General features: G+C 43.3%; 26 non-coding genes across 26 annotated transcripts; all 26 read right to left on the bottom strand.

The window, feature by feature from the left end:
- Window positions 1-305: 305 nt before the first annotated feature.
- Window positions 306-412, bottom strand: LOC116368446 (U6 spliceosomal RNA). Its single transcript, XR_004208533.1, has one exon. It is a non-coding gene; the product is annotated as a U6 spliceosomal RNA (small nuclear RNA).
- Window positions 413-1,260: 848 nt separating this feature from the next.
- Window positions 1,261-1,367, bottom strand: LOC116368445 (U6 spliceosomal RNA). Its single transcript, XR_004208532.1, has one exon. It is a non-coding gene; the product is annotated as a U6 spliceosomal RNA (small nuclear RNA).
- Window positions 1,368-2,214: 847 nt separating this feature from the next.
- LOC116368444 (U6 spliceosomal RNA) lies at window positions 2,215-2,321 on the bottom strand. The gene has a single exon (XR_004208531.1). It is a non-coding gene; the product is annotated as a U6 spliceosomal RNA (small nuclear RNA).
- An 847-nt stretch (window positions 2,322-3,168) lies between these two features.
- On the bottom strand, window positions 3,169-3,275 carry LOC116368443 (U6 spliceosomal RNA). The gene has a single exon (XR_004208530.1). It is a non-coding gene; the product is annotated as a U6 spliceosomal RNA (small nuclear RNA).
- An 846-nt stretch (window positions 3,276-4,121) lies between these two features.
- LOC116368442 (U6 spliceosomal RNA) lies at window positions 4,122-4,228 on the bottom strand. The gene has a single exon (XR_004208529.1). It is a non-coding gene; the product is annotated as a U6 spliceosomal RNA (small nuclear RNA).
- An 847-nt stretch (window positions 4,229-5,075) lies between these two features.
- Window positions 5,076-5,182, bottom strand: LOC116368441 (U6 spliceosomal RNA). The gene has a single exon (XR_004208528.1). It is a non-coding gene; the product is annotated as a U6 spliceosomal RNA (small nuclear RNA).
- Window positions 5,183-6,029: 847 nt separating this feature from the next.
- Window positions 6,030-6,136, bottom strand: LOC116368440 (U6 spliceosomal RNA). The gene has a single exon (XR_004208527.1). It is a non-coding gene; the product is annotated as a U6 spliceosomal RNA (small nuclear RNA).
- Window positions 6,137-6,983: 847 nt separating this feature from the next.
- Window positions 6,984-7,090, bottom strand: LOC116368439 (U6 spliceosomal RNA). Its single transcript, XR_004208526.1, has one exon. It is a non-coding gene; the product is annotated as a U6 spliceosomal RNA (small nuclear RNA).
- An 848-nt stretch (window positions 7,091-7,938) lies between these two features.
- Window positions 7,939-8,045, bottom strand: LOC116368438 (U6 spliceosomal RNA). The gene has a single exon (XR_004208525.1). It is a non-coding gene; the product is annotated as a U6 spliceosomal RNA (small nuclear RNA).
- Window positions 8,046-8,892: 847 nt separating this feature from the next.
- LOC116368436 (U6 spliceosomal RNA) lies at window positions 8,893-8,999 on the bottom strand. Its single transcript, XR_004208523.1, has one exon. It is a non-coding gene; the product is annotated as a U6 spliceosomal RNA (small nuclear RNA).
- Window positions 9,000-9,846: 847 nt separating this feature from the next.
- LOC116368435 (U6 spliceosomal RNA) lies at window positions 9,847-9,953 on the bottom strand. The gene has a single exon (XR_004208522.1). It is a non-coding gene; the product is annotated as a U6 spliceosomal RNA (small nuclear RNA).
- An 847-nt stretch (window positions 9,954-10,800) lies between these two features.
- On the bottom strand, window positions 10,801-10,907 carry LOC116368434 (U6 spliceosomal RNA). Its single transcript, XR_004208521.1, has one exon. It is a non-coding gene; the product is annotated as a U6 spliceosomal RNA (small nuclear RNA).
- Window positions 10,908-11,754: 847 nt separating this feature from the next.
- LOC116368433 (U6 spliceosomal RNA) lies at window positions 11,755-11,861 on the bottom strand. Its single transcript, XR_004208520.1, has one exon. It is a non-coding gene; the product is annotated as a U6 spliceosomal RNA (small nuclear RNA).
- An 848-nt stretch (window positions 11,862-12,709) lies between these two features.
- On the bottom strand, window positions 12,710-12,816 carry LOC116368432 (U6 spliceosomal RNA). The gene has a single exon (XR_004208519.1). It is a non-coding gene; the product is annotated as a U6 spliceosomal RNA (small nuclear RNA).
- An 847-nt stretch (window positions 12,817-13,663) lies between these two features.
- On the bottom strand, window positions 13,664-13,770 carry LOC116368431 (U6 spliceosomal RNA). Its single transcript, XR_004208518.1, has one exon. It is a non-coding gene; the product is annotated as a U6 spliceosomal RNA (small nuclear RNA).
- An 845-nt stretch (window positions 13,771-14,615) lies between these two features.
- On the bottom strand, window positions 14,616-14,722 carry LOC116368430 (U6 spliceosomal RNA). The gene has a single exon (XR_004208517.1). It is a non-coding gene; the product is annotated as a U6 spliceosomal RNA (small nuclear RNA).
- An 847-nt stretch (window positions 14,723-15,569) lies between these two features.
- LOC116368429 (U6 spliceosomal RNA) lies at window positions 15,570-15,676 on the bottom strand. The gene has a single exon (XR_004208516.1). It is a non-coding gene; the product is annotated as a U6 spliceosomal RNA (small nuclear RNA).
- Window positions 15,677-16,522: 846 nt separating this feature from the next.
- Window positions 16,523-16,629, bottom strand: LOC116368428 (U6 spliceosomal RNA). Its single transcript, XR_004208515.1, has one exon. It is a non-coding gene; the product is annotated as a U6 spliceosomal RNA (small nuclear RNA).
- An 847-nt stretch (window positions 16,630-17,476) lies between these two features.
- LOC116368427 (U6 spliceosomal RNA) lies at window positions 17,477-17,583 on the bottom strand. Its single transcript, XR_004208514.1, has one exon. It is a non-coding gene; the product is annotated as a U6 spliceosomal RNA (small nuclear RNA).
- An 847-nt stretch (window positions 17,584-18,430) lies between these two features.
- Window positions 18,431-18,537, bottom strand: LOC116368451 (U6 spliceosomal RNA). The gene has a single exon (XR_004208538.1). It is a non-coding gene; the product is annotated as a U6 spliceosomal RNA (small nuclear RNA).
- Window positions 18,538-19,385: 848 nt separating this feature from the next.
- On the bottom strand, window positions 19,386-19,492 carry LOC116368450 (U6 spliceosomal RNA). Its single transcript, XR_004208537.1, has one exon. It is a non-coding gene; the product is annotated as a U6 spliceosomal RNA (small nuclear RNA).
- Window positions 19,493-20,338: 846 nt separating this feature from the next.
- Window positions 20,339-20,445, bottom strand: LOC116368448 (U6 spliceosomal RNA). The gene has a single exon (XR_004208535.1). It is a non-coding gene; the product is annotated as a U6 spliceosomal RNA (small nuclear RNA).
- Window positions 20,446-21,292: 847 nt separating this feature from the next.
- On the bottom strand, window positions 21,293-21,399 carry LOC116368437 (U6 spliceosomal RNA). The gene has a single exon (XR_004208524.1). It is a non-coding gene; the product is annotated as a U6 spliceosomal RNA (small nuclear RNA).
- Window positions 21,400-22,247: 848 nt separating this feature from the next.
- LOC116368426 (U6 spliceosomal RNA) lies at window positions 22,248-22,354 on the bottom strand. Its single transcript, XR_004208513.1, has one exon. It is a non-coding gene; the product is annotated as a U6 spliceosomal RNA (small nuclear RNA).
- An 844-nt stretch (window positions 22,355-23,198) lies between these two features.
- On the bottom strand, window positions 23,199-23,305 carry LOC116368449 (U6 spliceosomal RNA). Its single transcript, XR_004208536.1, has one exon. It is a non-coding gene; the product is annotated as a U6 spliceosomal RNA (small nuclear RNA).
- An 847-nt stretch (window positions 23,306-24,152) lies between these two features.
- On the bottom strand, window positions 24,153-24,259 carry LOC116368447 (U6 spliceosomal RNA). The gene has a single exon (XR_004208534.1). It is a non-coding gene; the product is annotated as a U6 spliceosomal RNA (small nuclear RNA).
- Between the last annotated feature and the right edge of the window lie 3,378 nt (window positions 24,260-27,637).

The following is a 27,637-nucleotide window of genomic DNA, read 5'->3' as shown; positions in this document are numbered from 1 at the left end:
CTCCCCAATTCATTTCTAAACTTTGAATAAAGTTGAACTCAGACTGCAACCGTGCCTAACTCGCCAATTATTTGTCTACATGTTGAATAAAGTTGGTCTCAGGCTGCAACCTTGTCTCACTCCCCATTTCAAAATAAGGAAGGCTTCACAAATGTTCCTGTCATTCTACTGTAGACTGAGCTTCTTCTCTCATCCAGCATTTCCCCTCCTCCTTAGACTAGACTGAGGGGAATGGACCATTTATTCTCCCCGGGTCACTACCCGCCCAATCTTCTCTGTTTGGTTCCAATTTCTCGACGTGTGAGGAAAATAAGGAGCGCTTCACGGATTTGCGTGTCATCCTTTCGCAGGGGCCATGCTAATCTTCTCTGTATCGATCCAATTTTAGTATATGTGCTGCCAAAGCGAGCACAATACAAAGTTATGAGAGGCCCTCATATATAGATCACAACCCCTCTGAAGGTTCTGGTCATGGTTGGGGTCAAACAGAGTTCAGACCCTCAAAAACCACCCCTAGAATATTGCTGTGATGTTTCAACTTTATTTGGAGATGTAGAACTTGAAATAGAATTGACTTGAGATTTTTTAAAGATTGATCTTAGACTAAAATATAGTTTAAAAACAAAGCCTTTACTGATTCAGGACTCTTGGTCTGTAACCCAGTCCCTCACCTGCTGCTTTTAGTTGCTCCTCCCCAAGTCTTTGTTCCCCTGCCCCGACCACTTCCCACCCTTCCCCCGTTTTCTGCAACATGGCCTGGCCAAGGATACTTATAACTAACTCCCCAATTAGTAGAGGGAGAGAGAGTCTGAGTCTGACTTTGATGTCTGTTTAAAATGTTGTGACATTCAAGTTTGTTGTGTTTAATACAACTGGACTAAAATTGAACCCAAGTCTCTCTCCAATTCATTTGTAGATATTGAATAAAGTTGGACTCGGAGTGCAACCTTGTCTCACTCCCCAATTCATTTCTAAACTTTGAATAAAGTTGAACTCAGACTGCAACCGTGCCTAACTCGCCAATTATTTGTCTACATGTTGAATAAAGTTGGTCTCAGGCTGCAACCTTGTCTCACTCCCCATTTCAAAATAAGGAAGGCTTCACAAATGTTCCTGTCATTCTACTGTAGACTGAGCTTCTTCTCTCATCCAGCATTTCCCCTCCTCCTTAGACTAGACTGAGGGGAATGGACCATTTATTCTCCCCGGGTCACTACCGCCCAATCTTCTCTGTTTGGTTCCAATTTCTCGACGTGTGAGGAAAATAAGGAGCGCTTCACGGATTTGCGTGTCATCCTTTCGCAGGGGCCATGCTAATCTTCTCTGTATCGATCCAATTTTAGTATATGTGCTGCCAAAGCGAGCACAATACAAAGTTATGAGAGGCCCTCATATATAGATCACAACCCCTCTGAAGGTTCTGGTCATGGTTGGGGTCAAACAGAGTTCAGACCCTCAAAAACCACCCCTAGAATATTGCTGTGATGTTTCAACTTTATTTGGAGATGTAGAACTTGAAATAGAATTGACTTGAGATTTTTTAAAGATTGATCTTAGACTAAAATATAGTTTAAAAACAAAGCCTTTAATGATTCAGGACTCTTGGTCTGTAACCCCTCCCTCACCTGCTGCTTTTAGTTGCTCCTCCCCAAGTGTTTGTTCCTCTGCCCCGACCACTTCCCACCCTTCCCCCGTTTTCTGCAACATGGCCTGGCCAAGGATACTTATAACTAACTCCCCAATTAGTAGAGGGAGAGAGAGTCTGAGTCTGACTTTGATGTCTGTTTAAAATGTTGTGACATTCAAGTTTGTTGTGTTTAATACAACTGGACTAAAATTGAACCCAAGTCTCTCTCCAATTCATTTGTAGATATTGAATAAAGTTGGACTCGGAGTGCAACCTTGTCTCACTCCCCAATTCATTTCTAAACTTTGAATAAAGTTGAACTCAGACTGCAACCGTGCCTAACTCGCCAATTATTTGTCTACATGTTGAATAAAGTTGGTCTCAGGCTGCAACCTTGTCTCACTCCCCATTTCAAAATAAGGAAGGCTTCACAAATGTTCCTGTCATTCTACTGTAGACTGAGCTTCTTCTCTCATCCAGCATTTCCCCTCCTCCTTAGACTAGACTGAGGGGAATGGACCATTTATTCTCCCCGGGTCACTACCGCCCAATCTTCTCTGTTTGGTTCCAATTTCTCGACGTGTGAGGAAAATAAGGAGCGCTTCACGGATTTGCGTGTCATCCTTTCGCAGGGGCCATGCTAATCTTCTCTGTATCGATCCAATTTTAGTATATGTGCTGCCAAAGCGAGCACAATACAAAGTTATGAGAGGCCCTCATATATAGATCACAACCCCTCTGAAGGTTCTGGTCATGGTTGGGGTCAAACAGAGTTCAGACCCTCAAAAACCACCCCTAGAATATTGCTGTGATGTTTCAACTTTATTTGGAGATGTAGAACTTGAAATAGAATTGACTTGAGATTTTTTAAAGATTGATCTTAGACTAAAATATAGTTTAAAAACAAAGCCTTTACTGATTCAGGACTCTTGGTCTGTAACCCCTCCCTCACCTGCTGCTTTTAGTTGCTCCTCCCCAAGTCTTTGTTCCTCTGCCCCGACCACTTCCCACCCTTCCCCCGTTTTCTGCAACATGGCCTGGCCAAGGATACTTATAACTAACTCCCCAATTAGTAGAGGGAGAGAGAGTCTGAGTCTGACTTTGATGTCTGTTTAAAATGTTGTGACATTCAAGTTTGTTGTGTTTAATACAACTGGACTAAAATTGAACCCAAGTCTCTCTCCAATTCATTTGTAGATATTGAATAAAGTTGGACTCGGAGTGCAACCTTGTCTCACTCCCCAATTCATTTCTAAACTTTGAATAAAGTTGAACTCAGACTGCAACCGTGCCTAACTCGCCAATTATTTGTCTACATGTTGAATAAAGTTGGTCTCAGGCTGCAACCTTGTCTCACTCCCCATTTCAAAATAAGGAAGGCTTCACAAATGTTCCTGTCATTCTACTGTAGACTGAGCTTCTTCTCTCATCCAGCATTTCCCCTCCTCCTTAGACTAGACTGAGGGGAATGGACCATTTATTCTCCCCGGGTCACTACCGCCCAATCTTCTCTGTTTGGTTCCAATTTCTCGACGTGTGAGGAAAATAAGGAGCGCTTCACGGATTTGCGTGTCATCCTTTCGCAGGGGCCATGCTAATCTTCTCTGTATCGATCCAATTTTAGTATATGTGCTGCCAAAGCGAGCACAATACAAAGTTATGAGAGGCCCTCATATATAGATCACAACCCCTCTGAAGGTTCTGGTCATGGTTGGGGTCAAACAGAGTTCAGACCCTCAAAAACCACCCCTAGAATATTGCTGTGATGTTTCAACTTTATTTGGAGATGTAGAACTTGAAATAGAATTGACTTGAGATTTTTTAAAGATTGATCTTAGACTAAAATATAGTTTAAAAACAAAGCCTTTAATGATTCAGGACTCTTGGTCTGTAACCCCTCCCTCACCTGCTGCTTTTAGTTGCTCCTCCCCAAGTCTTTGTCCCCTGCCCCGACCACTTCCCACCCTTCCCCCGTTTTCTGCAACATGGCCTGGCCAAGGATACTTATAACTAACTCCCCAATTAGTAGAGGGAGAGAGAGTCTGAGTCTGACTTTGATGTCTGTTTAAAATGTTGTGACATTCAAGTTTGTTGTGTTTAATACAACTGGACTAAAATTGAACCCAAGTCTCTCTCCAATTCATTTGTAGATATTGAATAAAGTTGGACTCGGAGTGCAACCTTGTCTCACTCCCCAATTCATTTCTAAACTTTGAATAAAGTTGAACTCAGACTGCAACCGTGCCTAACTCGCCAATTATTTGTCTACATGTTGAATAAAGTTGGTCTCAGGCTGCAACCTTGTCTCACTCCCCATTTCAAAATAAGGAAGGCTTCACAAATGTTCCTGTCATTCTACTGTAGACTGAGCTTCTTCTCTCATCCAGCATTTCCCCTCCTCCTTAGACTAGACTGAGGGGAATGGACCATTTATTCTCCCCGGGTCACTACCGCCCAATCTTCTCTGTTTGGTTCCAATTTCTCGACGTGTGAGGAAAATAAGGAGCGCTTCACGGATTTGCGTGTCATCCTTTCGCAGGGGCCATGCTAATCTTCTCTGTATCGATCCAATTTTAGTATATGTGCTGCCAAAGCGAGCACAATACAAAGTTATGAGAGGCCCTCATATATAGATCACAACCCCTCTGAAGGTTCTGGTCATGGTTGGGGTCAAACAGAGTTCAGACCCTCAAAAACCACCCCTAGAATATTGCTGTGATGTTTCAACTTTATTTGGAGATGTAGAACTTGAAATAGAATTGACTTGAGATTTTTTAAAGATTGATCTTAGACTAAAATATAGTTTAAAAACAAAGCCTTTAATGATTCAGGACTCTTGGTCTGTAACCCCTCCCTCACCTGCTGCTTTTAGTTGCTCCTCCCCAAGTGTTTGTTCCTCTGCCCCGACCACTTCCCACCCTTCCCCCGTTTTCTGCAACATGGCCTGGCCAAGGATACTTATAACTAACTCCCCAATTAGTAGAGGGAGAGAGAGTCTGAGTCTGACTTTGATGTCTGTTTAAAATGTTGTGACATTCAAGTTTGTTGTGTTTAATACAACTGGACTAAAATTGAACCCAAGTCTCTCTCCAATTCATTTGTAGATATTGAATAAAGTTGGACTCGGAGTGCAACCTTGTCTCACTCCCCAATTCATTTCTAAACTTTGAATAAAGTTGAACTCAGACTGCAACCGTGCCTAACTCGCCAATTATTTGTCTACATGTTGAATAAAGTTGGTCTCAGGCTGCAACCTTGTCTCACTCCCCATTTCAAAATAAGGAAGGCTTCACAAATGTTCCTGTCATTCTACTGTAGACTGAGCTTCTTCTCTCATCCAGCATTTCCCCTCCTCCTTAGACTAGACTGAGGGGAATGGACCATTTATTCTCCCCGGGTCACTACCGCCCAATCTTCTCTGTTTGGTTCCAATTTCTCGACGTGTGAGGAAAATAAGGAGCGCTTCACGGATTTGCGTGTCATCCTTTCGCAGGGGCCATGCTAATCTTCTCTGTATCGATCCAATTTTAGTATATGTGCTGCCAAAGCGAGCACAATACAAAGTTATGAGAGGCCCTCATATATAGATCACAACCCCTCTGAAGGTTCTGGTCATGGTTGGGGTCAAACAGAGTTCAGACCCTCAAAAACCACCCCTAGAATATTGCTGTGATGTTTCAACTTTATTTGGAGATGTAGAACTTGAAATAGAATTGACTTGAGATTTTTTAAAGATTGATCTTAGACTAAAATATAGTTTAAAAACAAAGCCTTTACTGATTCAGGACTCTTGGTCTGTAACCCCTCCCTCACCTGCTGCTTTTAGTTGCTCCTCCCCAAGTCTTTGTTCCCCTGCCCCGACCACTTCCCACCCTTCCCCCGTTTTCTGCAACATGGCCTGGCCAAGGATACTTATAACTAACTCCCCAATTAGTAGAGGGAGAGAGAGTCTGAGTCTGACTTTGATGTCTGTTTAAAATGTTGTGACATTCAAGTTTGTTGTGTTTAATACAACTGGACTAAAATTGAACCCAAGTCTCTCTCCAATTCATTTGTAGATATTGAATAAAGTTGGACTCGGAGTGCAACCTTGTCTCACTCCCCAATTCATTTCTAAACTTTGAATAAAGTTGAACTCAGACTGCAACCGTGCCTAACTCGCCAATTATTTGTCTACATGTTGAATAAAGTTGGTCTCAGGCTGCAACCTTGTCTCACTCCCCATTTCAAAATAAGGAAGGCTTCACAAATGTTCCTGTCATTCTACTGTAGACTGAGCTTCTTCTCTCATCCAGCATTTCCCCTCCTCCTTAGACTAGACTGAGGGGAATGGACCATTTATTCTCCCCGGGTCACTACCGCCCAATCTTCTCTGTTTGGTTCCAATTTCTCGACGTGTGAGGAAAATAAGGAGCGCTTCACGGATTTGCGTGTCATCCTTTCGCAGGGGCCATGCTAATCTTCTCTGTATCGATCCAATTTTAGTATATGTGCTGCCAAAGCGAGCACAATACAAAGTTATGAGAGGCCCTCATATATAGATCACAACCCCTCTGAAGGTTCTGGTCATGGTTGGGGTCAAACAGAGTTCAGACCCTCAAAAACCACCCCTAGAATATTGCTGTGATGTTTCAACTTTATTTGGAGATGTAGAACTTGAAATAGAATTGACTTGAGATTTTTTAAAGATTGATCTTAGACTAAAATATAGTTTAAAAACAAAGCCTTTAATGATTCAGGACTCTTGGTCTGTAACCCCTCCCTCACCTGCTGCTTTTAGTTGCTCCTCCCCAAGTCTTTGTTCCCCTGCCCCGACCACTTCCCACCCTTCCCCCGTTTTCTGCAACATGGCCTGGCCAAGGATACTTATAACTAACTCCCCAATTAGTAGAGGGAGAGAGAGTCTGAGTCTGACTTTGATGTCTGTTTAAAATGTTGTGACATTCAAGTTTGTTGTGTTTAATACAACTGGACTAAAATTGAACCCAAGTCTCTCTCCAATTCATTTGTAGATATTGAATAAAGTTGGACTCGGAGTGCAACCTTGTCTCACTCCCCAATTCATTTCTAAACTTTGAATAAAGTTGAACTCAGACTGCAACCGTGCCTAACTCGCCAATTATTTGTCTACATGTTGAATAAAGTTGGTCTCAGGCTGCAACCTTGTCTCACTCCCCATTTCAAAATAAGGAAGGCTTCACAAATGTTCCTGTCATTCTACTGTAGACTGAGCTTCTTCTCTCATCCAGCATTTCCCCTCCTCCTTAGACTAGACTGAGGGGAATGGACCATTTATTCTCCCCGGGTCACTACCGCCCAATCTTCTCTGTTTGGTTCCAATTTCTCGACGTGTGAGGAAAATAAGGAGCGCTTCACGGATTTGCGTGTCATCCTTTCGCAGGGGCCATGCTAATCTTCTCTGTATCGATCCAATTTTAGTATATGTGCTGCCAAAGCGAGCACAATACAAAGTTATGAGAGGCCCTCATATATAGATCACAACCCCTCTGAAGGTTCTGGTCATGGTTGGGGTCAAACAGAGTTCAGACCCTCAAAAACCACCCCTAGAATATTGCTGTGATGTTTCAACTTTATTTGGAGATGTAGAACTTGAAATAGAATTGACTTGAGATTTTTTAAAGATTGATCTTAGACTAAAATATAGTTTAAAAACAAAGCCTTTAATGATTCAGGACTCTTGGTCTGTAACCCCTCCCTCACCTGCTGCTTTTAGTTGCTCCTCCCCAAGTCTTTGTTCCCTCTGCCCCGACCACTTCCCACCCTTCCCCCGTTTTCTGCAACATGGCCTGGCCAAGGATACTTATAACTAACTCCCCAATTAGTAGAGGGAGAGAGAGTCTGAGTCTGACTTTGATGTCTGTTTAAAATGTTGTGACATTCAAGTTTGTTGTGTTTAATACAACTGGACTAAAATTGAACCCAAGTCTCTCTCCAATTCATTTGTAGATATTGAATAAAGTTGGACTCGGAGTGCAACCTTGTCTCACTCCCCAATTCATTTCTAAACTTTGAATAAAGTTGAACTCAGACTGCAACCGTGCCTAACTCGCCAATTATTTGTCTACATGTTGAATAAAGTTGGTCTCAGGCTGCAACCTTGTCTCACTCCCCATTTCAAAATAAGGAAGGCTTCACAAATGTTCCTGTCATTCTACTGTAGACTGAGCTTCTTCTCTCATCCAGCATTTCCCCTCCTCCTTAGACTAGACTGAGGGGAATGGACCATTTATTCTCCCCGGGTCACTACCGCCCAATCTTCTCTGTTTGGTTCCAATTTCTCGACGTGTGAGGAAAATAAGGAGCGCTTCACGGATTTGCGTGTCATCCTTTCGCAGGGGCCATGCTAATCTTCTCTGTATCGATCCAATTTTAGTATATGTGCTGCCAAAGCGAGCACAATACAAAGTTATGAGAGGCCCTCATATATAGATCACAACCCCTCTGAAGGTTCTGGTCATGGTTGGGGTCAAACAGAGTTCAGACCCTCAAAAACCACCCCTAGAATATTGCTGTGATGTTTCAACTTTATTTGGAGATGTAGAACTTGAAATAGAATTGACTTGAGATTTTTTAAAGATTGATCTTAGACTAAAATATAGTTTAAAAACAAAGCCTTTAATGATTCAGGACTCTTGGTCTGTAACCCCTCCCTCACCTGCTGCTTTTAGTTGCTCCTCCCCAAGTGTTTGTTCCTCTGCCCCGACCACTTCCCACCCTTCCCCCGTTTTCTGCAACATGGCCTGGCCAAGGATACTTATAACTAACTCCCCAATTAGTAGAGGGAGAGAGAGTCTGAGTCTGACTTTGATGTCTGTTTAAAATGTTGTGACATTCAAGTTTGTTGTGTTTAATACAACTGGACTAAAATTGAACCCAAGTCTCTCTCCAATTCATTTGTAGATATTGAATAAAGTTGGACTCGGAGTGCAACCTTGTCTCACTCCCCAATTCATTTCTAAACTTTGAATAAAGTTGAACTCAGACTGCAACCGTGCCTAACTCGCCAATTATTTGTCTACATGTTGAATAAAGTTGGTCTCAGGCTGCAACCTTGTCTCACTCCCCATTTCAAAATAAGGAAGGCTTCACAAATGTTCCTGTCATTCTACTGTAGACTGAGCTTCTTCTCTCATCCAGCATTTCCCCTCCTCCTTAGACTAGACTGAGGGGAATGGACCATTTATTCTCCCCGGGTCACTACCGCCCAATCTTCTCTGTTTGGTTCCAATTTCTCGACGTGTGAGGAAAATAAGGAGCGCTTCACGGATTTGCGTGTCATCCTTTCGCAGGGGCCATGCTAATCTTCTCTGTATCGATCCAATTTTAGTATATGTGCTGCCAAAGCGAGCACAATACAAAGTTATGAGAGGCCCTCATATATAGATCACAACCCCTCTGAAGGTTCTGGTCATGGTTGGGGTCAAACAGAGTTCAGACCCTCAAAAACCACCCCTAGAATATTGCTGTGATGTTTCAACTTTATTTGGAGATGTAGAACTTGAAATAGAATTGACTTGAGATTTTTTAAAGATTGATCTTAGACTAAAATATAGTTTAAAAACAAAGCCTTTAATGATTCAGGACTCTTGGTCTGTAACCCCTCCCTCACCTGCTGCTTTTAGTTGCTCCTCCCCAAGTCTTTGTTCCCCTGCCCCGACCACTTCCCACCCTTCCCCCGTTTTCTGCAACATGGCCTGGCCAAGGATACTTATAACTAACTCCCCAATTAGTAGAGGGAGAGAGAGTCTGAGTCTGACTTTGATGTCTGTTTAAAATGTTGTGACATTCAAGTTTGTTGTGTTTAATACAACTGGACTAAAATTGAACCCAAGTCTCTCTCCAATTCATTTGTAGATATTGAATAAAGTTGGACTCGGAGTGCAACCTTGTCTCACTCCCCAATTCATTTCTAAACTTTGAATAAAGTTGAACTCAGACTGCAACCGTGCCTAACTCGCCAATTATTTGTCTACATGTTGAATAAAGTTGGTCTCAGGCTGCAACCTTGTCTCACTCCCCATTTCAAAATAAGGAAGGCTTCACAAATGTTCCTGTCATTCTACTGTAGACTGAGCTTCTTCTCTCATCCAGCATTTCCCCTCCTCCTTAGACTAGACTGAGGGGAATGGACCATTTATTCTCCCCGGGTCACTACCGCCCAATCTTCTCTGTTTGGTTCCAATTTCTCGACGTGTGAGGAAAATAAGGAGCGCTTCACGGATTTGCGTGTCATCCTTTCGCAGGGGCCATGCTAATCTTCTCTGTATCGATCCAATTTTAGTATATGTGCTGCCAAAGCGAGCACAATACAAAGTTATGAGAGGCCCTCATATATAGATCACAACCCCTCTGAAGGTTCTGGTCATGGTTGGGGTCAAACAGAGTTCAGACCCTCAAAAACCACCCCTAGAATATTGCTGTGATGTTTCAACTTTATTTGGAGATGTAGAACTTGAAATAGAATTGACTTGAGATTTTTTAAAGATTGATCTTAGACTAAAATATAGTTTAAAAACAAAGCCTTTAATGATTCAGGACTCTTGGTCTGTAACCCCTCCCTCACCTGCTGCTTTTAGTTGCTCCTCCCCAAGTGTTTGTTCCTCTGCCCCGACCACTTCCCACCCTTCCCCCGTTTTCTGCAACATGGCCTGGCCAAGGATACTTATAACTAACTCCCCAATTAGTAGAGGGAGAGAGAGTCTGAGTCTGACTTTGATGTCTGTTTAAAATGTTGTGACATTCAAGTTTGTTGTGTTTAATACAACTGGACTAAAATTGAACCCAAGTCTCTCTCCAATTCATTTGTAGATATTGAATAAAGTTGGACTCGGAGTGCAACCTTGTCTCACTCCCCAATTCATTTCTAAACTTTGAATAAAGTTGAACTCAGACTGCAACCGTGCCTAACTCGCCAATTATTTGTCTACATGTTGAATAAAGTTGGTCTCAGGCTGCAACCTTGTCTCACTCCCCATTTCAAAATAAGGAAGGCTTCACAAATGTTCCTGTCATTCTACTGTAGACTGAGCTTCTTCTCTCATCCAGCATTTCCCCTCCTCCTTAGACTAGACTGAGGGGAATGGACCATTTATTCTCCCCGGGTCACTACCGCCCAATCTTCTCTGTTTGGTTCCAATTTCTCGACGTGTGAGGAAAATAAGGAGCGCTTCACGGATTTGCGTGTCATCCTTTCGCAGGGGCCATGCTAATCTTCTCTGTATCGATCCAATTTTAGTATATGTGCTGCCAAAGCGAGCACAATACAAAGTTATGAGAGGCCCTCATATATAGATCACAACCCCTCTGAAGGTTCTGGTCATGGTTGGGGTCAAACAGAGTTCAGACCCTCAAAAACCACCCCTAGAATATTGCTGTGATGTTTCAACTTTATTTGGAGATGTAGAACTTGAAATAGAATTGACTTGAGATTTTTTAAAGATTGATCTTAGACTAAAATATAGTTTAAAAACAAAGCCTTTACTGATTCAGGACTCTTGGTCTGTAACCCCTCCCTCACCTGCTGCTTTTAGTTGCTCCTCCCCAAGTCTTTGTTCCCCTGCCCCGACCACTTCCCACCCTTCCCCCGTTTTCTGCAACATGGCCTGGCCAAGGATACTTATAACTAACTCCCCAATTAGTAGAGGGAGAGAGAGTCTGAGTCTGACTTTGATGTCTGTTTAAAATGTTGTGACATTCAAGTTTGTTGTGTTTAATACAACTGGACTAAAATTGAACCCAAGTCTCTCTCCAATTCATTTGTAGATATTGAATAAAGTTGGACTCGGAGTGCAACCTTGTCTCACTCCCCAATTCATTTCTAAACTTTGAATAAAGTTGAACTCAGACTGCAACCGTGCCTAACTCGCCAATTATTTGTCTACATGTTGAATAAAGTTGGTCTCAGGCTGCAACCTTGTCTCACTCCCCATTTCAAAATAAGGAAGGCTTCACAAATGTTCCTGTCATTCTACTGTAGACTGAGCTTCTTCTCTCATCCAGCATTTCCCCTCCTCCTTAGACTAGACTGAGGGGAATGGACCATTTATTCTCCCCGGGTCACTACCGCCCAATCTTCTCTGTTTGGTTCCAATTTCTCGACGTGTGAGGAAAATAAGGAGCGCTTCACGGATTTGCGTGTCATCCTTTCGCAGGGGCCATGCTAATCTTCTCTGTATCGATCCAATTTTAGTATATGTGCTGCCAAAGCGAGCACAATACAAAGTTATGAGAGGCCCTCATATATAGATCACAACCCCTCTGAAGGTTCTGGTCATGGTTGGGGTCAAACAGAGTTCAGACCCTCAAAAACCACCCCTAGAATATTGCTGTGATGTTTCAACTTTATTTGGAGATGTAGAACTTGAAATAGAATTGACTTGAGATTTTTTAAAGATTGATCTTAGACTAAAATATAGTTTAAAAACAAAGCCTTTAATGATTCAGGACTCTTGGTCTGTAACCCCTCCCTCACCTGCTGCTTTTAGTTGCTCCTCCCCAAGTCTTTGTTCCCTCTGCCCCGACCACTTCCCACCCTTCCCCCGTTTTCTGCAACATGGCCTGGCCAAGGATACTTATAACTAACTCCCCAATTAGTAGAGGGAGAGAGAGTCTGAGTCTGACTTTGATGTCTGTTTAAAATGTTGTGACATTCAAGTTTGTTGTGTTTAATACAACTGGACTAAAATTGAACCCAAGTCTCTCTCCAATTCATTTGTAGATATTGAATAAAGTTGGACTCGGAGTGCAACCTTGTCTCACTCCCCAATTCATTTCTAAACTTTGAATAAAGTTGAACTCAGACTGCAACCGTGCCTAACTCGCCAATTATTTGTCTACATGTTGAATAAAGTTGGTCTCAGGCTGCAACCTTGTCTCACTCCCCATTTCAAAATAAGGAAGGCTTCACAAATGTTCCTGTCATTCTACTGTAGACTGAGCTTCTTCTCTCATCCAGCATTTCCCCTCCTCCTTAGACTAGACTGAGGGGAATGGACCATTTATTCTCCCCGGGTCACTACCGCCCAATCTTCTCTGTTTGGTTCCAATTTCTCGACGTGTGAGGAAAATAAGGAGCGCTTCACGGATTTGCGTGTCATCCTTTCGCAGGGGCCATGCTAATCTTCTCTGTATCGATCCAATTTTAGTATATGTGCTGCCAAAGCGAGCACAATACAAAGTTATGAGAGGCCCTCATATATAGATCACAACCCCTCTGAAGGTTCTGGTCATGGTTGGGGTCAAACAGAGTTCAGACCCTCAAAAACCACCCCTAGAATATTGCTGTGATGTTTCAACTTTATTTGGAGATGTAGAACTTGAAATAGAATTGACTTGAGATTTTTTAAAGATTGATCTTAGACTAAAATATAGTTTAAAAACAAAGCCTTTAATGATTCAGGACTCTTGGTCTGTAACCCCTCCCTCACCTGCTGCTTTTAGTTGCTCCTCCCCAAGTCTTTGTTCCCCTGCCCCGACCACTTCCCACCCTTCCCCCGTTTTCTGCAACATGGCCTGGCCAAGGATACTTATAACTAACTCCCCAATTAGTAGAGGGAGAGAGAGTCTGAGTCTGACTTTGATGTCTGTTTAAAATGTTGTGACATTCAAGTTTGTTGTGTTTAATACAACTGGACTAAAATTGAACCCAAGTCTCTCTCCAATTCATTTGTAGATATTGAATAAAGTTGGACTCGGAGTGCAACCTTGTCTCACTCCCCAATTCATTTCTAAACTTTGAATAAAGTTGAACTCAGACTGCAACCGTGCCTAACTCGCCAATTATTTGTCTACATGTTGAATAAAGTTGGTCTCAGGCTGCAACCTTGTCTCACTCCCCATTTCAAAATAAGGAAGGCTTCACAAATGTTCCTGTCATTCTACTGTAGACTGAGCTTCTTCTCTCATCCAGCATTTCCCCTCCTCCTTAGACTAGACTGAGGGGAATGGACCATTTATTCTCCCCGGGTCACTACCGCCCAATCTTCTCTGTTTGGTTCCAATTTCTCGACGTGTGAGGAAAATAAGGAGCGCTTCACGGATTTGCGTGTCATCCTTTCGCAGGGGCCATGCTAATCTTCTCTGTATCGATCCAATTTTAGTATATGTGCTGCCAAAGCGAGCACAATACAAAGTTATGAGAGGCCCTCATATATAGATCACAACCCCTCTGAAGGTTCTGGTCATGGTTGGGGTCAAACAGAGTTCAGACCCTCAAAAACCACCCCTAGAATATTGCTGTGATGTTTCAACTTTATTTGGAGATGTAGAACTTGAATAGAATTGACTTGAGATTTTTAAAGATTGATCTTAGACTAAAATATAGTTTAAAAACAAAGCCTTTAATGATTCAGGACTCTTGGTCTGTAACCCCTCCCTCACCTGCTGCTTTTAGTTGCTCCTCCCCAAGTCTTTGTTCCCCTGCCCCGACCACTTCCCACCCTTCCCCCGTTTTCTGCAACATGGCCTGGCCAAGGATACTTATAACTAACTCCCCAATTAGTAGAGGGAGAGAGAGTCTGAGTCTGACTTTGATGTCTGTTTAAAATGTTGTGACATTCAAGTTTGTTGTGTTTAATACAACTGGACTAAAATTGAACCCAAGTCTCTCTCCAATTCATTTGTAGATATTGAATAAAGTTGGACTCGGAGTGCAACCTTGTCTCACTCCCCAATTCATTTCTAAACTTTGAATAAAGTTGAACTCAGACTGCAACCGTGCCTAACTCGCCAATTATTTGTCTACATGTTGAATAAAGTTGGTCTCAGGCTGCAACCTTGTCTCACTCCCCATTTCAAAATAAGGAAGGCTTCACAAATGTTCCTGTCATTCTACTGTAGACTGAGCTTCTTCTCTCATCCAGCATTTCCCCTCCTCCTTAGACTAGACTGAGGGGAATGGACCATTTATTCTCCCCGGGTCACTACCGCCCAATCTTCTCTGTTTGGTTCCAATTTCTCGACGTGTGAGGAAAATAAGGAGCGCTTCACGGATTTGCGTGTCATCCTTTCGCAGGGGCCATGCTAATCTTCTCTGTATCGATCCAATTTTAGTATATGTGCTGCCAAAGCGAGCACAATACAAAGTTATGAGAGGCCCTCATATATAGATCACAACCCCTCTGAAGGTTCTGGTCATGGTTGGGGTCAAACAGAGTTCAGACCCTCAAAAACCACCCCTAGAATATTGCTGTGATGTTTCAACTTTATTTGGAGATGTAGAACTTGAAATAGAATTGACTTGAGATTTTTTAAAGATTGATCTTAGACTAAAATATAGTTTAAAAACAAAGCCTTTAATGATTCAGGACTCTTGGTCTGTAACCCCTCCCTCACCTGCTGCTTTTAGTTGCTCCTCCCCAAGTCTTTGTCCCCCTGCCCCGACCACTTCCCACCCTTCCCCCGTTTTCTGCAACATGGCCTGGCCAAGGATACTTATAACTAACTCCCCAATTAGTAGAGGGAGAGAGAGTCTGAGTCTGACTTTGATGTCTGTTTAAAATGTTGTGACATTCAAGTTTGTTGTGTTTAATACAACTGGACTAAAATTGAACCCAAGTCTCTCTCCAATTCATTTGTAGATATTGAATAAAGTTGGACTCGGAGTGCAACCTTGTCTCACTCCCCAATTCATTTCTAAACTTTGAATAAAGTTGAACTCAGACTGCAACCGTGCCTAACTCGCCAATTATTTGTCTACATGTTGAATAAAGTTGGTCTCAGGCTGCAACCTTGTCTCACTCCCCATTTCAAAATAAGGAAGGCTTCACAAATGTTCCTGTCATTCTACTGTAGACTGAGCTTCTTCTCTCATCCAGCATTTCCCCTCCTCCTTAGACTAGACTGAGGGGAATGGACCATTTATTCTCCCCGGGTCACTACCGCCCAATCTTCTCTGTTTGGTTCCAATTTCTCGACGTGTGAGGAAAATAAGGAGCGCTTCACGGATTTGCGTGTCATCCTTTCGCAGGGGCCATGCTAATCTTCTCTGTATCGATCCAATTTTAGTATATGTGCTGCCAAAGCGAGCACAATACAAAGTTATGAGAGGCCCTCATATATAGATCACAACCCCTCTGAAGGTTCTGGTCATGGTTGGGGTCAAACAGAGTTCAGACCCTCAAAAACCACCCCTAGAATATTGCTGTGATGTTTCAACTTTATTTGGAGATGTAGAACTTGAAATAGAATTGACTTGAGATTTTTTAAAGATTGATCTTAGACTAAAATATAGTTTAAAAACAAAGCCTTTAATGATTCAGGACTCTTGGTCTGTAACCCCTCCCTCACCTGCTGCTTTTAGTTGCTCCTCCCCAAGTCTTTGTCCCCTGCCCCGACCACTTCCCACCCTTCCCCCGTTTTCTGCAACATGGCCTGGCCAAGGATACTTATAACTAACTCCCCAATTAGTAGAGGGAGAGAGAGTCTGAGTCTGACTTTGATGTCTGTTTAAAATGTTGTGACATTCAAGTTTGTTGTGTTTAATACAACTGGACTAAAATTGAACCCAAGTCTCTCTCCAATTCATTTGTAGATATTGAATAAAGTTGGACTCGGAGTGCAACCTTGTCTCACTCCCCAATTCATTTCTAAACTTTGAATAAAGTTGAACTCAGACTGCAACCGTGCCTAACTCGCCAATTATTTGTCTACATGTTGAATAAAGTTGGTCTCAGGCTGCAACCTTGTCTCACTCCCCATTTCAAAATAAGGAAGGCTTCACAAATGTTCCTGTCATTCTACTGTAGACTGAGCTTCTTCTCTCATCCAGCATTTCCCCTCCTCCTTAGACTAGACTGAGGGGAATGGACCATTTATTCTCCCCGGGTCACTACCGCCCAATCTTCTCTGTTTGGTTCCAATTTCTCGACGTGTGAGGAAAATAAGGAGCGCTTCACGGATTTGCGTGTCATCCTTTCGCAGGGGCCATGCTAATCTTCTCTGTATCGATCCAATTTTAGTATATGTGCTGCCAAAGCGAGCACAATACAAAGTTATGAGAGGCCCTCATATATAGATCACAACCCCTCTGAAGGTTCTGGTCATGGTTGGGGTCAAACAGAGTTCAGACCCTCAAAAACCACCCCTAGAATATTGCTGTGATGTTTCAACTTTATTTGGAGATGTAGAACTTGAAATAGAATTGACTTGAGATTTTTTAAAGATTGATCTTAGACTAAAATATAGTTTAAAAACAAAGCCTTTAATGATTCAGGACTCTTGGTCTGTAACCCCTCCCTCACCTGCTGCTTTTAGTTGCTCCTCCCCAAGTCTTTGTTCCCCTGCCCCGACCACTTCCCACCCTTCCCCCGTTTTCTGCAACATGGCCTGGCCAAGGATACTTATAACTAACTCCCCAATTAGTAGAGGGAGAGAGAGTCTGAGTCTGACTTTGATGTCTGTTTAAAATGTTGTGACATTCAAGTTTGTTGTGTTTAATACAACTGGACTAAAATTGAACCCAAGTCTCTCTCCAATTCATTTGTAGATATTGAATAAAGTTGGACTCGGAGTGCAACCTTGTCTCACTCCCCAATTCATTTCTAAACTTTGAATAAAGTTGAACTCAGACTGCAACCGTGCCTAACTCGCCAATTATTTGTCTACATGTTGAATAAAGTTGGTCTCAGGCTGCAACCTTGTCTCACTCCCCATTTCAAAATAAGGAAGGCTTCACAAATGTTCCTGTCATTCTACTGTAGACTGAGCTTCTTCTCTCATCCAGCATTTCCCCTCCTCCTTAGACTAGACTGAGGGGAATGGACCATTTATTCTCCCCGGGTCACTACCGCCCAATCTTCTCTGTTTGGTTCCAATTTCTCGACGTGTGAGGAAAATAAGGAGCGCTTCACGGATTTGCGTGTCATCCTTTCGCAGGGGCCATGCTAATCTTCTCTGTATCGATCCAATTTTAGTATATGTGCTGCCAAAGCGAGCACAATACAAAGTTATGAGAGGCCCTCATATATAGATCACAACCCCTCTGAAGGTTCTGGTCATGGTTGGGGTCAAACAGAGTTCAGACCCTCAAAAACCACCCCTAGAATATTGCTGTGATGTTTCAACTTTATTTGGAGATGTAGAACTTGAAATAGAATTGACTTGAGATTTTTTAAAGATTGATCTTAGACTAAAATATAGTTTAAAAACAAAGCCTTTAATGATTCAGGACTCTTGGTCTGTAACCCCTCCCTCACCTGCTGCTTTTAGTTGCTCCTCCCCAAGTCTTTGTTCCCCTGCCCCGACCACTTCCCACCCTTCCCCCGTTTTCTGCAACATGGCCTGGCCAAGGATACTTATAACTAACTCCCCAATTAGTAGAGGGAGAGAGAGTCTGAGTCTGACTTTGATGTCTGTTTAAAATGTTGTGACATTCAAGTTTGTTGTGTTTAATACAACTGGACTAAAATTGAACCCAAGTCTCTCTCCAATTCATTTGTAGATATTGAATAAAGTTGGACTCGGAGTGCAACCTTGTCTCACTCCCCAATTCATTTCTAAACTTTGAATAAAGTTGAACTCAGACTGCAACCGTGCCTAACTCGCCAATTATTTGTCTACATGTTGAATAAAGTTGGTCTCAGGCTGCAACCTTGTCTCACTCCCCATTTCAAAATAAGGAAGGCTTCACAAATGTTCCTGTCATTCTACTGTAGACTGAGCTTCTTCTCTCATCCAGCATTTCCCCTCCTCCTTAGACTAGACTGAGGGGAATGGACCATTTATTCTCCCCGGGTCACTACCGCCCAATCTTCTCTGTTTGGTTCCAATTTCTCGACGTGTGAGGAAAATAAGGAGCGCTTCACGGATTTGCGTGTCATCCTTTCGCAGGGGCCATGCTAATCTTCTCTGTATCGATCCAATTTTAGTATATGTGCTGCCAAAGCGAGCACAATACAAAGTTATGAGAGGCCCTCATATATAGATCACAACCCCTCTGAAGGTTCTGGTCATGGTTGGGGTCAAACAGAGTTCAGACCCTCAAAAACCACCCCTAGAATATTGCTGTGATGTTTCAACTTTATTTGGAGATGTAGAACTTGAAATAGAATTGACTTGAGATTTTTTAAAGATTGATCTTAGACTAAAATATAGTTTAAAAACAAAGCCTTTAATGATTCAGGACTCTTGGTCTGTAACCCCTCCCTCACCTGCTGCTTTTAGTTGCTCCTCCCCAAGTGTTTGTTCCCTCTGCCCCGACCACTTCCCACCCTTCCCCCGTTTTCTGCAACATGGCCTGGCCAAGGATACTTATAACTAACTCCCCAATTAGTAGAGGGAGAGAGAGTCTGAGTCTGACTTTGATGTCTGTTTAAAATGTTGTGACATTCAAGTTTGTTGTGTTTAATACAACTGGACTAAAATTGAACCCAAGTCTCTCTCCAATTCATTTGTAGATATTGAATAAAGTTGGACTCGGAGTGCAACCTTGTCTCACTCCCCAATTCATTTCTAAACTTTGAATAAAGTTGAACTCAGACTGCAACCGTGCCTAACTCGCCAATTATTTGTCTACATGTTGAATAAAGTTGGTCTCAGGCTGCAACCTTGTCTCACTCCCCATTTCAAAATAAGGAAGGCTTCACAAATGTTCCTGTCATTCTACTGTAGACTGAGCTTCTTCTCTCATCCAGCATTTCCCCTCCTCCTTAGACTAGACTGAGGGGAATGGACCATTTATTCTCCCCGGGTCACTACCGCCCAATCTTCTCTGTTTGGTTCCAATTTCTCGACGTGTGAGGAAAATAAGGAGCGCTTCACGGATTTGCGTGTCATCCTTTCGCAGGGGCCATGCTAATCTTCTCTGTATCGATCCAATTTTAGTATATGTGCTGCCAAAGCGAGCACAATACAAAGTTATGAGAGGCCCTCATATATAGATCACAACCCCTCTGAAGGTTCTGGTCATGGTTGGGGTCAAACAGAGTTCAGACCCTCAAAAACCACCCCTAGAATATTGCTGTGATGTTTCAACTTTATTTGGAGATGTAGAACTTGAAATAGAATTGACTTGAGATTTTTTAAAGATTGATCTTAGACTAAAATATAGTTTAAAAACAAAGCCTTTAATGATTCAGGACTCTTGGTCTGTAACCCCTCCCTCACCTGCTGCTTTTAGTTGCTCCTCCCCAAGTCTTTGTCCCCTGCCCCGACCACTTCCCACCCTTCCCCCGTTTTCTGCAACATGGCCTGGCCAAGGATACTTATAACTAACTCCCCAATTAGTAGAGGGAGAGAGAGTCTGAGTCTGACTTTGATGTCTGTTTAAAATGTTGTGACATTCAAGTTTGTTGTGTTTAATACAACTGGACTAAAATTGAACCCAAGTCTCTCTCCAATTCATTTGTAGATATTGAATAAAGTTGGACTCGGAGTGCAACCTTGTCTCACTCCCCAATTCATTTCTAAACTTTGAATAAAGTTGAACTCAGACTGCAACCGTGCCTAACTCGCCAATTATTTGTCTACATGTTGAATAAAGTTGGTCTCAGGCTGCAACCTTGTCTCACTCCCCATTTCAAAATAAGGAAGGCTTCACAAATGTTCCTGTCATTCTACTATAGACTGAGCTTCTTCTCTCATCCAGCATTTCCCCTCCTCCTTAGACTAGACTGAGGGGAATGGACCATTTATTCTCCCCGGGTCACTACCGCCCAATCTTCTCTGTTTGGTTCCAATTTCTCGACGTGTGAGGAAAATAAGGAGCGCTTCACGGATTTGCGTGTCATCCTTTCGCAGGGGCCATGCTAATCTTCTCTGTATCGATCCAATTTTAGTATATGTGCTGCCAAAGCGAGCACAATACAAAGTTATGAGAGGCCCTCATATATAGATCACAACCCCTCTGAAGGTTCTGGTCATGGTTGGGGTCAAACAGAGTTCAGACCCTCAAAAACCACCCCTAGAATATTGCTGTGATGTTTCAACTTTATTTGGAGATGTAGAACTTGAAATAGAATTGACTTGAGATTTTTTAAAGATTGATCTTAGACTAAAATATAGTTTAAAAACAAAGCCTTTAATGATTCAGGACTCTTGGTCTGTAACCCCTCCCTCACCTGCTGCTTTTAGTTGCTCCTCCCCAAGTCTTTGTTCCCCTGCCCCGACCACTTCCCACCCTTCCCCCGTTTTCTGCAACATGGCCTGGCCAAGGATACTTATAACTAACTCCCCAATTAGTAGAGGGAGAGAGAGTCTGAGTCTGACTTTGATGTCTGTTTAAAATGTTGTGACATTCAAGTTTGTTGTGTTTAATACAACTGGACTAAAATTGAACCCAAGTCTCTCTCCAATTCATTTGTAGATATTGAATAAAGTTGGACTCGGAGTGCAACCTTGTCTCACTCCCCAATTCATTTCTAAACTTTGAATAAAGTTGAACTCAGACTGCAACCGTGCCTAACTCGCCAATTATTTGTCTACATGTTGAATAAAGTTGGTCTCAGGCTGCAACCTTGTCTCACTCCCCATTTCAAAATAAGGAAGGCTTCACAAATGTTCCTGTCATTCTACTGTAGACTGAGCTTCTTCTCTCATCCAGCATTTCCCCTCCTCCTTAGACTAGACTGAGGGGAATGGACCATTTATTCTCCCCGGGTCACTACCGCCCAATCTTCTCTGTTTGGTTCCAATTTCTCGACGTGTGAGGAAAATAAGGAGCGCTTCACGGATTTGCGTGTCATCCTTTCGCAGGGGCCATGCTAATCTTCTCTGTATCGATCCAATTTTAGTATATGTGCTGCCAAAGCGAGCACAATACAAAGTTATGAGAGGCCCTCATATATAGATCACAACCCCTCTGAAGGTTCTGGTCATGGTTGGGGTCAAACAGAGTTCAGACCCTCAAAAACCACCCCTAGAATATTGCTGTGATGTTTCAACTTTATTTGGAGATGTAGAACTTGAAATAGAATTGACTTGAGATTTTTTAAAGATTGATCTTAGACTAAAATATAGTTTAAAAACAAAGCCTTTAATGATTCAGGACTCTTGGTCTGTAACCCCTCCCTCACCTGCTGCTTTTAGTTGCTCCTCCCCAAGTGCTTTGTTCCTCTGCCCCGACCACTTCCCACCCTTCCCCCGTTTTCTGCAACATGGCCTGGCCAAGGATACTTATAACTAACTCCCCAATTAGTAGAGGGAGAGAGAGTCTGAGTCTGACTTTGATGTCTGTTTAAAATGTTGTGACATTCAAGTTTGTTGTGTTTAATACAACTGGACTAAAATTGAACCCAAGTCTCTCTCCAATTCATTTGTAGATATTGAATAAAGTTGGACTCGGAGTGCAACCTTGTCTCACTCCCCAATTCATTTCTAAACTTTGAATAAAGTTGAACTCAGACTGCAACCGTGCCTAACTCGCCAATTATTTGTCTACATGTTGAATAAAGTTGGTCTCAGGCTGCAACCTTGTCTCACTCCCCATTTCAAAATAAGGAAGGCTTCACAAATGTTCCTGTCATTCTACTGTAGACTGAGCTTCTTCTCTCATCCAGCATTTCCCCTCCTCCTTAGACTAGACTGAGGGGAATGGACCATTTATTCTCCCCGGGTCACTACCGCCCAATCTTCTCTGTTTGGTTCCAATTTCTCGACGTGTGAGGAAAATAAGGAGCGCTTCACGGATTTGCGTGTCATCCTTTCGCAGGGGCCATGCTAATCTTCTCTGTATCGATCCAATTTTAGTATATGTGCTGCCAAAGCGAGCACAATACAAAGTTATGAGAGGCCCTCATATATAGATCACAACCCCTCTGAAGGTTCTGGTCATGGTTGGGGTCAAACAGAGTTCAGACCCTCAAAAACCACCCCTAGAATATTGCTGTGATGTTTCAACTTTATTTGGAGATGTAGAACTTGAAATAGAATTGACTTGAGATTTTTTAAAGATTGATCTTAGACTAAAATATAGTTTAAAAACAAAGCCTTTAATGATTCAGGACTCTTGGTCTGTAACCCCTCCCTCACCTGCTGCTTTTAGTTGCTCCTCCCCAAGTCTTTGTTCCCCTGCCCCGACCACTTCCCACCCTTCCCCCGTTTTCTGCAACATGGCCTGGCCAAGGATACTTATAACTAACTCCCCAATTAGTAGAGGGAGAGAGAGTCTGAGTCTGACTTTGATGTCTGTTTAAAATGTTGTGACATTCAAGTTTGTTGTGTTTAATACAACTGGACTAAAATTGAACCCAAGTCTCTCTCCAATTCATTTGTAGATATTGAATAAAGTTGGACTCGGAGTGCAACCTTGTCTCACTCCCCAATTCATTTCTAAACTTTGAATAAAGTTGAACTCAGACTGCAACCGTGCCTAACTCGCCAATTATTTGTCTACATGTTGAATAAGTTGGTCTCAGGCTGCAACCTTGTCTCACTCCCCATTTCAAAATAAGGAAGGCTTCACAAATGTTCCTGTCATTCTACTGTAGACTGAGCTTCTTCTCTCATCCAGCATTTCCCCTCCTCCTTAGACTAGACTGAGGGGAATGGACCATTTATTCTCCCCGGGTCACTACCGCCCAATCTTCTCTGTTGGTTCCAATTTCTCGACGTGTGAGGAAATAAGGAGCGCTTCACGGATTTGCGTGTCATCCTTTCGCAGGGGCCATGCTAATCTTCTCTGTATCGATCCAATTTTAGTATATGTGCTGCCAAAGCGAGCACAATACAAAGTTATGAGAGGCCCTCATATATAGATCACAACCCCCTCTGAAGGTTCTGGTCATGGTTGGGGTCAAACAGAGTTCAGACCCTCAAAAACCACCCCCTAGAATATTGCTGTGATGTTTCAACTTTATTTGGAGATGTAGAACTTGAAATAGAATTGACTTGAGATTTTTTAAAGATTGATCTTAGACTAAAATATAGTTTAAAAACAAAGCCTTACTGATTCAGGACTCTTGGTCTGTAACCCCTCCCTCACCTGCTGCTTTTAGTTGCTCCTCCCCAAGTCTTTGTTCCCCTGCCCCGACCACTTCCCACCCTTCCCCCGTTTTCTGCAACATGGCCTGGCCAAGGATACTTATAACTAACTCCCCAATTAGTAGAGGGAGAGAGAGTCTGAGTCTGACTTTGATGTCTGTTTAAAATGTGTGACATTCAAGTTTGTTGTGTTTAATACAACTGGACTAAAATTGAACCCAAGTCTCTCTCCAATTCATTTGTAGATATTGAATAAAGTTGGACTCGGAGTGCAACCTTGTCTCACTCCCCAATTCATTTCTAAACTTTGAATAAAGTTGAACTCAGACTGGCAACCGTGCCTAACTCGCCAATTATTTGTCTACATGTTGAATAAAGTTGGTCTCAGGCTGCAACCTTGTCTCACTCCCATTTCAAATAAGGAAGGCTTCACAAATGTTCCTGTCATTCTACTGTAGACTGAGCTTCTTCTCTCATCCAGCATTTCCCCTCCTCCTTAGACTAGACTGAGGGGAATGGACCATTTATTCTCCCCGGGTCACTACCGCCCAATCTTCTCTGTTTGGTTCCAATTTCTCGACGTGTGAGGAAAATAAGGGAGCGCTTCACGGATTTGCGTGTCATCCTTTCGCAGGGGCCATGCTAATCTTCTCTGTATCGATCCAATTTTAGTATATGTGCTGCCAAAGCGAGCACAATACAAAGTTATGAGAGGCCCTCATATATAGATCACAACCCCTCTGAAGGTTCTGGTCATGGTTGGGGTCAAACAGAGTTCAGACCCTCAAAAACCACCCCTAGAATATTGCTGTGATGTTTCAACTTTATTTGGAGATGTAGAACTTGAAATAGAATTGACTTGAGATTTTTAAAGATTGATCTTAGACTAAAATATAGTTTAAAACAAAGCCTTTAATGATTCAGGACTCTTGGTCTGTAACCCCTCCCTCACCTGCTGCTTTTAGTTGCTCCTCCCCAAGTCTTTGTTCCTCCTGCCCCCGACCACTTCCCACCCTTCCCCCGTTTTCTGCAACATGGCCTGGCCAAGGATACTATAACTAACTCCCCAATTAGTAGAGGGAGAGAGAGTCTGAGTCTGACTTTTGATGTCTGTTTAAAATGTTGTGACATTCAAGTTTGTGTGTTTAATACAACTGGACTAAATTGAACCCAAGTCTCTCTCCAATTCATTTGTAGATATTGAATAAAGTTGGACTCGGAGTGCAACCTTGTCTCACTCCCCAATTCATTTCTAAACTTTGAATAAAGTTGAACTCAGACTGCAACCGTGCCTAACTCGCCAATTATTTGTCTACATGTTGAATAAAGTTGGTCTCAGGCTGCAACCTTGTCTCACTCCCCATTTCAAAATAAGGAAGGCTTCACAAATGTTCCTGTCATTCTACTGTAGACTGAGCTTCTTCTCTCATCCAGCATTTCCCCTCCTCCTTAGACTAGACTGAGGGGAATGGACCATTTATTCTCCCGGGTCACTACCGCCCATCTTCTCGTTTGGTTCCAATTTCTCGACGTGTGAAAATAAGGAGCGCTTCACGGCTGTCATCGAGGTGCAGGGGCCATGGTCCCCTTCGTCTTTGGGTCCATTCTAAAGCTGAGCGACAATACCAAGTTATGAGAGGCCCTCATATATAGATCACAACCCCTCTGAAGGTTCTGGTCATGGTTGGGGTCAAACAGAGTTCAGACCCTCAAAAACCACCCCTAGAATATTGCTGTGATGTTTCAACTTTATTGGAGATGTAGAACTGAAAAGATTGAATGACTTGAGACTAAGCCGCCTAGGTTAAAAACGCGCGGTAACGAGCATGGATCAGGTCCTGTCAGTGTCCTCACCTCTGCTGAGAGAGTGCTCCTCCCCAAGCTTGGTCTCTGGAACGGTACCGGCTCGCCGGGGTGGCGCCCCCCCAGCTCATGTACGTGGACCGAGACTGCTGCTCCAGCTTCGGCGGATCAAAGACAGCGCCATGTACAATGATGGGACCAGCTGGTGGTTCGGCTGGACATCTGGCACCTGATGCGGCGGTTCGCGTCAGGTGTCACCACTGAGAGCCACCAGCTCTACGGTCCCTTCATGCGGCAGCTGTCAGCCTGCATCTTTGAGTGGGATGCAGGCGATGTCTGCCGACTGCTGGAGGCCAAGAGGTCTGAGCTGGAGGGGAAGCACGGGATGGTCGGCCTCACCGAGGCAGAGGTTTCGTCATTCCATCTCCACCTCAACCGGTTCATCCAGGTAATTGTCATTGTGGAGCTTAATGTTTAATGTTAAACAGCAACAGCTCTCCCACCCTAATCATGCATTGTTCTCTCAGGTACCAGGGCAAATGCAATGCATTTCCAGGCATTCCTGTTGGATGGACTGGTGAGGTGGAACGAGGACCGTGCGCAGGCAGCAGTGGAGGGAAAGAACAGGCAGCCCCTGCTCTGTTACAGTGGCCCCCTGCAGCACATCCTAAACTTAGCAGCCAAAGGGTGCTTGGCAAGGAACAGATAAGGCTACACCAAGCCTAGCGAGTACACAGGTAAGGACGACTCCAAGCCTAGCGAGGCACAGGTAAGGACGACTCCAAGCCTAGCGAGTACACAGTAAGGACGACTCCAAGCCTAGCGAGTACACAGGTAAGTCAAAGTAAGAGAATGAACATTTACATCAGTTGCATTAATTACATCCCATTAACACTTCTCTACTCTGCTTTTAATTTTTTTATTTCATAGGGGAACTCTCGGAGTGGAGTACCTGTACTCGCAGACTGGCAGAGTGCTGCAGGATGTCAGCGGGGACCCTGACCTTCCGAAAGAGGCAGCCGCCGTCGAGCAGCTCGACGAGGAGGCTTTCAGGAGGAGGATGTAGACCCGACAGTCCACATCCCTCATGTCCCTTGTATGAGCGCCCTGTCCTCCAGCTCAGCGGCACCTCTGTCAGGGGAACCCGCTGACGCACCCAGGTCTGGGCCATCCAGTCCACCGCCCATGAAGACGGAACCTCTCCTGAGGCCCTGGTCGACACAGTTCTCCTCACCCTGACCACTCCTCTGATTCAGAGGTAATTATACTTGACCTTTTGTGTTGGTAAAAAAATACATGCTATTGCAACCTCTTTTAAATAAGGAATTGAGACAAACTCAAGACAAGTTTGGGGTGTAATAACAAGGATGCCATCGGCTGAGTGCAAACATTTTAGAAAGCTCAAAACAAGAGTTTCATTTTAAAAGAATCCATCAGTGTGATTTTCTGTTAGTTACACAATGTAAAATAACATCTATTTCCTTTGTAGAAACATCTTAAGTGTTACCCCTAAATGTAGGACATTATCTCTATCTTCAGGAGGAGACTAAAGGCCCTGATGCAATGCCAGGCTACCAGCATGTCCGCAGGCTTGCCAGGGCCTTGGTGGGGGTGAGGAACTGTCAGGGGTTGTCGGACCGCAGGGTAGACGGTCTGGTGGCACTGTGGCTGGTGCTGCCAGACTTCGACAAACAGCGCTTGATCTACCCTGCCCGACACCCAGGAGAGGATCGTTCAGGGCGGTTCAAAACAACGAAGGGGAAGTCGTCCATTATCCTTGGAAAAGACTCTCTCCAACGGTATGTTGTTAGTGTTCATGTCCTCCACTTACTATTTTATTTTCCGCCTCTACATTAAATGCATATGAAGGTTAGGCGATGGCTATCATTTTCAATATTCTATAATTATTTATCTCCTCTGTTTCAGTTGCCTTCTCGGACTCAACTCGGGCCCTGCAAATTGGCCGGGTACCAGCCGTTTGGTGGAGCGATATTGTCTGTGGTCTATAAGACTACTGGTAGGGTAACCATGGTAGTGTTGAGGACCCTCAGAGCATATTGTCTGTAGTCTATAAGACTACTGGTAGGGTAACCCATGTAGTGTTGAGAACCCTCAGAGCGATATTGTCTGTGGTCTATCAGACTACTGGTAGGGTAACCCATGGTAGTGTTGAGAACCCTCAGAGCGATATTGTCTGTGGTCTATCAGACTACTGGTAGGGTAACCCATGGTAGTGTGAGGACCCTCAGAGCGATATTGTCTGTGGTCTAT

The sequence above is a fragment of the Oncorhynchus kisutch genome, unplaced genomic scaffold, assembly GCF_002021735.2.
Source record: "Oncorhynchus kisutch isolate 150728-3 unplaced genomic scaffold, Okis_V2 scaffold1920, whole genome shotgun sequence".
Taxonomy (NCBI): domain Eukaryota; kingdom Metazoa; phylum Chordata; class Actinopteri; order Salmoniformes; family Salmonidae; genus Oncorhynchus; species Oncorhynchus kisutch.
This window is presented reverse-complemented; position numbering and strand designations above follow the sequence as displayed.